Here is a 10,041-nt window from a genome sequence, read left to right as displayed (position 1 = left end):
TTTGAAAAGAAAATTACCTAATCTGAGCAACAAGATGAACCGTCAGTTGTCCATACTCGAACAATCCCCGGCAACGGCGCCAAAAACTTGGTGGACGAAATTGTGATTCAATTGTTATTCCATTTTGCAAAATTCATTGCTTTTCATTCCCTGGTAATGGCGCCAAAAACATGATGCCAATACCATAACTCACAACTCCGTTCAACTAACCAGCAAGTGTACTGGGTCGTCCAAGTAATAAACCTTACGCGAGTAAGGGTCGATCCCACAGAGATTGTTGGTATGAAGCAAGCTATGGTCACCTTGTAAATCTCAGTTAGGCAGATTAAATTAGTTTAATGGGTTTTCGAAAATTAATAATAAAATAGAAAATAAAAAGCGATAGAAATACTTATGTAAATCAATAGTGAGAATTTCAGATAGATGTATGGAGATGCTGTGCTCCTCTTGAAACTCTACTTCACTACTCACTCTTCCTTCAATCCTTCTTACTCCTTTCCATGGCAAGCTGTGTGTAGGGCATCACCATCATCGGTGGCTACTTTCAATCCTCTCAGTAAAATGATCCCATGCGCTGTCACTGCACGGCTAATCGTCTGGAGGCATCACCCATGGTTGATGGCTACATCCCGTCCTCTCAGTGAAAACGTTCCTATGCTCTGTCACAGCACGGCTAATCATCTGTCCGTTCTCAATCAGGTTGGAATAGAATCCATTGATTCTTTTGCGTTTGTCACTAACGCCCAGCCTTCAGGAGTTTGAAGCTCGTCACAGTCATTCAATACCGGAATCCTACTCGGAATACCACAGACAAGGTTAGACTTTTCGGATACCCAGGATCCTACTCGGAATACCACAGACAAGGTTAGACTTTCCGGATCCTCATGAATGCCGCCATCTATCTAGCTTATATCACGAAGATTCTGTTGGGGAATCTAAGAGATATGCGCCCGGCCTAAGGTAGAACGGAAGTGGTTGTCAGTCACGTGCGTTCATAGGTGAGAATGATGATGAGTGTCATGGATCATCACATTCATCAAGTTAAGTATAACGTATATCTTGGAATAAGAATAAAAGGGAATTGAATAAAAAGTAATAGTGATTGTATTGAAACTTGAGGTACAGCAGAGCTCCACACCCTTAATCTATGGTGTGCAGAAACTCCACTGTTGAAAATACATAAGTAAAAGGTTCAGGCATGGCCGAATGGCCAGCCCCCCTGAATGTGATCAGTAGTCTCCTAAGATGAAGAATAATACAAAACTAAGACCAAAGATGTCTAATACAATAGTAACTTATCCTATTTATACTAGACTAGCTACTAGGGTTTACATGAGTAAGTAATTGATGCATAAATTCACTTCCGGGGCCCACTTGGTGTATGTTTGGGCTGAGCTTGATCTATCCATGAGCTGAGGCTTTACTTGGAGTTGAACTCCGAGTTATAACGTGTTTTGGGCGTTCAACTCCGGATCATGACGTTTTTCTGGCGTTTAACTCCAGACAGCAGCATGTACTTGTGATCAGTATGGACTATTATATATTGCTGGAAAGCTCTGGATGTCTACTTTCTAACGCCGTTGAGAGCGCGCCAATTGGAGTTCTGTAGCTCCAGAAAATCTATTTCGAGTGCAGGGAGGTCAGATTCCAACAGCATCAGCAGTCCTTTTGTCAGCCTTTTTCAGAGTTTTGCTCAAGTCCCTCAATTTCAGCCAGAAATTACCTGAAATCACAGAAAAACACACAAACTCATAGTAAAGTCCAGAAATGTGAATTTAACATAAAAACTAATGAAAACATCCCTAAAAGTAGCTCAAACTTACTAAAAACTACCTAAAAACAATGCCAAAAAGCGTATAAATTATCCACTCATCACCGACACTCTACAGAGATTCACAAAAACAGACAAAGACATCTCGCAAAACGGCCAGAGGAAGGCCAGGAATGTTTGGTTAAAAGGTACGAAGTCTTGAAAAAAGACACTACTTAAAAAGCGAAAAGCACAGCCTCAAAGACAGGGCTAAAAAGTCATCCAAACAAACTATAAAAAGGTTCCCCATCGGAACACTACCTAAAAAGTTGTTGGATTATGACTAAAAAGCCCGAACAGCGATGACAAACAAGTCGGAAGAAGGTTGAAAAGACCCCTCAACAAAGTAAAAGGGGCAATACCAGACTCGCACAAGGAGAAACTTCTCAAAGATCGACCAAAGTCAGGATGCTTGAGCACGACTTCCCCAAAGAGATCGAAACTCTGAAAGCACGGTCTCACGGAAAAGTCCGAACTCAAGCAGGGGCAAAGTCATACAGGTCGACGTCAGCTAAAGAAGAGGTGCAAGTACGACTTCAAAAAAGAACAAGCCAAAAGGTTAGGAAACAACTTAAGGCTCAAATGCGCTTAGCCAAAAAAGGATACAACTCCACTAAGGCACAATCTCAAACCGGACTAAAAAAAGGGGTTCTATATAAAGAACACTAAAAAGTCGTCGGACAAATCACTAAAAGTCTGGATATCAAGCCGCAAGGACAACTTCGCCAAAGCAGAGGGTTGTCAACACAAACTTAAAGCAAGGCGTGATCCAGAAGGCAAGGGTAGAAAACCCACGCTACCACTCAAAAGAGGTTGGATTGTGAAGTCCCAAACCTCTAGAAAATCTTCAAGATTGCAAAGCAATGAAGAAACAAGCCAGACAGATGCTTGAGCACGACTTCCAAAGAGATCGAAGCTCTGAAAAGCACGATCCCACGGAAAGATCGAACTCAAGCAGGGGCACTGTTCATACCCTGGGTCAAGCTGTTCGACCCGGGATGTTTAGCGACAAGCCGACCTGTCCTCTTCAAGTCAGACTATCCGACCTCTTCTCAAAGAGCTCGGCCAAATCGCCAAAGGAGCCCAAAGCAGGCCCAAAACGAAGGAACACAGCCCAATCTAAAGGCAGCCAAAGCCCAGAAAGATAAAGGCGGTTCCCTTAAAGATAAGATGACCTCACTTAAAGATAAGATAAAGATAAGATAAGATAACTAACTTATCTTATCCACAGGAGGCCACATCTCACCATTATAAATACACTGGAGCACCTAGGTATAACTCATACTCTGATTCTACTCAATACCTGTTTAATACCCATGCTAACTTAAGCATCGGAGTCTCCTGCAGGTACCCCCCACCCTCCGGTGACCAAGGATCAGCAGTATAGCCAGTCCAACAAGTCGGACGCGGCGGCTCCGGCCACCATCAACAAGTCGGACGCGGCGGCTCCGGCCAGCACAGAAGATCTCATCCGAGATCGACCTACAGTTTCAGGTAACCCTCGGAACACCTTCCCTAACTAATTTCTCTATGAAGTTTTTCAAGTCAAAGCATTCGTTGGTGGAATGTCCTCGGACTCGATGATACTCACAGTATTCGTTCCGATTTCCTCCTCCCCTTTTGTCTTTAAGTGGCCGAGCTGGGGGTATTTTTTCCGTATGGCAGACTTCTTTGTAAATATCTACCAGGGATGCCCTAAGAGGGGTGTAATTATGATATTTTTTATTTTCTCTCCGGAGCGATCTTCTTTTTTCCTGGATTCTTTATCTTTATCTCGGTAGGCAGAACCGAACCTCGAGGCTTCCCCAAGTCGAGAATTCTCCTCCATGTTGATGTATTTCTGTGCCCGTTCTTGTACTTTGTCTAAGGATGTCGGGTACCTCTTTGATATAGATTGGCTAAATGGTCCTTCTCGTAGGCCATTTATGAGACCCATGATGGCAGCTTCTGTTGGTAGACTTTGTATATCCATGCATGTTTTGTTGAATCTTTCCATGTAGTTACGAAGACCCTTCCAATCTCCTTGCTTGATCCCTAGTAGGCTGGGTGCGTGTTTGCCTTTGTCCTTTTGTATGGAAAATCGGGCCAGGAACTTTTTGGCCAGGTCTTCGAAACTCGAGATGGATTTTGGAGGTAGGTTGTCAAACCATCTAATGGCTGTCTTGGTAAGAGTTGTTCGAAAGGCTTTGCAGCGAACTGCATCTGAGGCGTCAGTGAGGTACATTCTACTTCTGAAGTTGCTGAGATGGTGGTTAGGGTCCGAGGTGCCGTCATATAGAGTCATATCCGGAAGTTTGAAATCTTTTGGGATTTTGGTCTTCATAATTTCCCTGGTGAATGGATCTTGATCTTTCTGAATGCTATCCTCTGTGGAGGGTCGTGTAGCTTTAGTTTTGAGATCGGCTTCGAGTTTCATAAGCTTATCTTCTAATTCTCGGTGACACCTTATCTCCCGATGTAGATCCTCTTCTTTTTCGCGTTGATGTTGGGCTTCTTTCTCAAGTTGAATTAATCGATTTTAAAGTGCTTCTATCATCCCTGGATTTGATGAATTTTTGTCTCCATTGGGTTCCGGAGTATCTTTAAGTATAGGATCCCTGTTCTTGTGCGGCGTTCTATCCTCCAAACCTAAGTCGTGGTTGTTGTCATGGTTGTCCGCCATGGTGTTGGGATGACTTCCAGGCTCCCCGGCAACGGCGCCAATGTTCCGAGGGTTACCTGAAACTGTAGGTCGATCTCGGACGAGATCTTCTGTGTGGGTTGGAGCTGTTGTGTCCGACTTGTTGGACTTGGTGATGGTGCTGATCCTTCGTCCCCGGAGGGTGGGGGGTACCTGCAAGGGACTCCGATGCTTAAGTTAGCAAGGGTATTAAGCAGGTATTTAGTAGAATCAGAGTATGAGTTATACCTGGGTGCTCTAGTGTATTTATAATGGTGAGATGTGGCCTCCTGTGGATAAGATAAGTTAGTTATCTTATCTTATCTTTATCTTATCTCTAAGTGAGGTCATCTTATCTTCAAGGGAACCGCCCTTCTCTCTGTAGGCTTGGGCCGCCTTAGGATTTAGGGCGTGTTCCTCTATTTGGGCCCTTCTCTGGGCTTTCCTGGGGACTTGACCGACCTCTTTTAGGAAGAGGTCGGGTTGTCCTGACCTGAAGAGGTCGGTCGCTTTGTCTGTCGAACATCCCGGGTCGGACACCTCGACCCAGGGTATGAACAGTATCAGTGTTAGAAAAAGTCAAAACAAAATTAAATCATAAAAAATAAATAGTGTGTCTGTGTTAAAAAAATAAAAGAAAATCATAACTAATTGAAAACAAAATGAACCTATAACTTAGACAAAAATAAATATTTACTTAAAATTGTGAATATAAATTCTTTTAAGTTACTCTTTCAAAGAATCGTGATTATAGATTCTTTTAGGTTACTTCCAAAACCATGACTATAGAACCCTTTAGATCACCCCCTGATAAACCCCATTTTTAGGGTGTATCTTGTGCTTAATTTAGGGGATTTTATCAACCTTTTCTCACATTTATTCAATGAAATAGTATGGTTTTATAATTCTCCCTTAATTTGTGCTTAAGTGTGAAAACATGCTTTTTAGTTTTTAAAATAGCTAAATTTCATTCACTTTGATTCCATTAGATGCCTTGATATGTTTGTTAGTAAATACAGATTGATAATTGCTAGGAATGGATCAAAGGAGGAAGAGAAAAGTATGCAAAATGGAGAACTCATGAAGAAATGAAAGAATCGCAAAGCTGTCACCCCTAAAACTGTGACTATAAACTTTGTTAGGTCATCTTTTTTTGAAAAGTCGTGATCATAGACCTTTTTAAGTCATCCCCCAAAATCGTAACCATAAACCCCTTTAAGTCACCTCCTAGAACCATGACCATAGACCCTTTTACATCACTTTTTTTTAAAAAAACTATGACCATAGACTTCTTTAGGTCACTCCTAAAATTGTGATCATAGGTCCTTTTAAGCCACTCTTTTTCATAAAACCGTGACTATAGATACTTTATGGTCATTCCTTTTTAAAAGACTGTGACCATAAATTTTTTTTTTGTTACAATAAAAAATTGTGACTATAAACCTTTTATAGTCATAATTTTTTACTGTGACAAAAAAACTGTGGTCATAGACCTAAAATATTATAATAAAAATTCGTATTTAAATTTTATTTAAAATATGTGTATAAATATAGATATAAAATATTTTTTAAATTGAATCATGTATATAAAATAACTAAGATGAGAATAAAAAAAGTACATTTTTGTGATAAAATTAGATAAAATTATGAATTACATATAAGTTTCAAATAATCTAAAACATAAGCATCTTTGTCTAAGTCTTTTACGGGAAGATAAACTAGATCTTTTAGGGAGTTGTTTTGCTACCAATAATCCACCATTAATATTGTTAAATTTCCAAACTATGTAACCTATTTTGTGGTACCATTGCAAGCAAAACACTTGAACTTGTACGTTTAACACAATAAATATTTAAATAAACTTGAATGATCTATCTGCATAAAAAATGTTTAAATACGAGTCAATTTTGATTAAGAAAATGTTGAAAAGAAATTTAAAAGACAGTTAAAATGATAAATTCTAGTTTATTAAGAAGCCTAAATATCATGTAATTATTCTATATCTGACTTTATTTAGATTAAAAAAAATAGAAAGAGTGAATAGTCTTGTAAGACCTCGATACTAAAAGTGAGAAGCATCGTGGAGAAGAAGGAGAATTATTGAATAATAGTGTTGAAGATGAAAGTGCGTCCTCCGCGAGTGATTTCTAAAAGCTATCTTTTCGGAATATGAGTGGTGGAAGATAGTCTTACTGTCTTAGCATCAGGGATGACCATAGCTAGGGTAAAATAAGGGTTTGAACTCAACTCTAATCCTATTCACGAGTTGAATTTATTATTAAAATTTAATTTTATCCTATTTACGGATTGAAAACAACTAAAACCTAATTCTATTTGTAGTTAATCTGCAGACTGCAGGTAATCAACCCTACTTGCTGATTTTCACAAATAACAATATTATTATATAACCTAATGAGTATGCAAATTAAAAATTTAATACAAATAACACAATCATTCAACAAATAACACAATCATCCCATAAACAATATAACTATCAAATGTTTAAATCTACATAAAAAAAATTTTTTAAATTAACTAGTGGCTCAACAGGCATTGTCGTACCTGTTCAGCCGCTTTTTTATTGAGTTAAAAAAATATTTTTATATTTTTATTTTTAAAATTAGAAATTTAATATCAATAATTAAAAATAAATTATGAAAAAATAAATATTTTAAATTATTTAATATATGTAAAATGTATAAAATAAATAAGTTTAAATTAAAAAATAAAAAAATTAAGTTGTTATTATGTGTAACAAAATCAAGATAAAAACTTACTAATATTATTTACAAATTAATTATTTATATATTAAATTTATTTATTTTCTCAATCCTATTTAATTTGAAATAAATTTAAAAATTTATATTCATATTCAAAACGCTCTTTTAGAAGATACATAATTCTAATAGATAAAAAATTATTTCTTTAATCTTATATTGAACAACTTTAATTATCTTAAATTTTATTATTATTTGAAAATTATTAATTTTTATTTTGACTATATCATTTCATTATACTATACACTATTATTTTTTCTTATTATTTTTTTACATGTATAACTATTATTGTCTCGCCGTCACTATTATAGTTCCTTGTTTTATTGTCCTTCCTTGTTTTCTTCTTCTATTAACCTCAACCGCAATCTATTACCGCAATCTATTACCACCATATCATTATCGCAACTCTCATTTTTTTATCACTTTGATTCATACATATCCATTGTGTTAATTTTTTAGTTGTTAAAGATTTGTTAAAAAAATTATATTCTTGTTTGATTTAGATATCCAGATATATAACTATTATATAAATACTTATTTTTCATACTTACTTGTTAAGTCATATTTTATCATTTAAAAAAATAAGATATCAAGCATTCAAAAATTTTGTATAGAATAATAAAATAAAAATAAAAAAATTTATTATTAGTTATTTAATTTTGTTAATATATAGAATAAGTGAATTTAAATTAATTTAGGTATAATGCTAACAATGAAGATAAAAATTTATAAATATTTTGTAAATTTATTTATTTCACCACCACTCTTATATTAGCTTGTTATCTCTTTCTTCCTCTATTTTTTTTATTCACTTTCTATCTTCTCTTCAATCGCATTTAGTTACCATCATATATTAGTTCATGATTATTACACTCAAGGATGAATACTAATTTAAAAATAAAGTTCAAAAAGAAAAATCTCGTAACTCTTATGTGAATCATCTACACTCCTATAAATGTAACGAATGAATAAATTTAACTTTTTTTTATTATGAGTAATTTTTTTATTATCTAATGCATATAATTCACATATTTTTATTATGATAAAAGTTGAAAATTAAAGTTAAATGACATTAGTACTTTTTGGTTTAATAAAATTAAAATAAAGTACAAAAATAAGAATAAAAACTAAAAAAATAGATGGCTCTAGAGAAGGATAATGTTAAATTTTATGTCATTATGTATGAGAACAATGATTTATTTTATTATATTTATTTTTGTACCAAATAATAAAAAAAGTTAAATTTTATGTCTGTTTTTTATTACTTATTTTACTTATCTATAGTTGTTTAATTTAGACTTTAAGTCATGTTTCCTTTCAACAAAAAAATAGTTACCAAGTCATTTTCATTTTTTTATAGGAGTACATCTATGATATCATGATTTTAATAATTAATGTAAAATTTTAAAAATTAAATAAACATATATTTATTTTTATTCATTCAATACTGAATTATATATATTCCTATAGTGAAGAAATAGATTTAACTTCTTTTATAATAAATAGTTTTTCAATTCTTTTTTATTTATCCTATAAAAATTAAATATTAAAACTAATGTTAATACTTTTTTATTAATAGAGCTAAAATATACATAAAAATAAACCTGAAATAAAAATAAAAATACAAAATTTTGAATTCTAAAATATAAAATGGTTATAAGATAAAAAAATTACTTAAATATAATTTTTATAAGGTACCCAATGAATGAATTTAGATGAATGAATATTATATGTAAAATGAATTCTAATATATTGGTACAAAAATTATTTTGCGTAACTTTTTAAAAAAAATATTATCTTGTTAAACTATTTTACTTTTATTCTTTTAAAAGCATATCCACAATAAAAATAATCCGCATGAATAATTAACGTCCAATAAAAAATTTTGATAGAGTTGCTGTAAAAAATGTGTGAAAGTTTTTTTATTCCATGTCACTGTCGGATGTATGGGAGAAATTTTTTTTAATAATAAACTTTTCTCGGGTAATATTGAAACTTAAATTTAGACGACATTATATATTATGTAGGTACCTAGAGTATATTAAGAGAGTATGATAATAATTTGAAGAGAAAATTATTTTTTGTAAATTTATTTTTAAAAAAATTGTCCTTATTGAATTATTTTACTTTTATTTTTTAGAAATATATCCAAATAAAAAATTCTGCAACAATAATTTACATCCAATACGAAAATTTTTTTTATTATACAGTAACAATAATATGAGATGATAGATAGTAAGAGAGGTAGAAGATAATGATAGAAGTTCCGTGAATGTGAATTAATAAGATAGAGAGAACGTGAATGTATGTGAGAAGAAAGAAGATAAAGCAGTAGAAATTTTTTAACATAGAATAACTGATATCTAGTGGGTAATATTGGAAATGGTAAAATTGGAAAAGAATTTTGAACACCAAAACAGGTTTTGCCATTATATATTGTTATAGATAATACAAACATAAATAAAATGTGATATAATGTTGTATTTGTATATCACTAAAATTGAATTAGTTTTTATATAAATAAAAGTGTTAAATTATCAATTGATAATCTTAGCTCAATAATAAAAAATTTTTATATTAGGTGAGAGGTCTTGATTCAACACTCACCCATCCAATTAGTTCTACACTCAACTCAACTCTACTTACAGCGAAACGAATTAACAATTTTATTTGACTAGGTTGGGTAGGATTAGAAACCGGGTGAATTTTGCCAATGGGTTGGATAGCAAGTGTTAAAAAAGTTGAACAATTCATGTGTAGAGGCTGATTGCGGACCATATACCAGGGGTGTTCGC

This window comes from Arachis hypogaea, chromosome 10 (assembly GCF_003086295.3).
Source record: "Arachis hypogaea cultivar Tifrunner chromosome 10, arahy.Tifrunner.gnm2.J5K5, whole genome shotgun sequence".
NCBI lineage: Eukaryota > Viridiplantae > Streptophyta > Magnoliopsida > Fabales > Fabaceae > Arachis > Arachis hypogaea.
Note: the sequence above shows the minus strand (reverse complement) of the source record.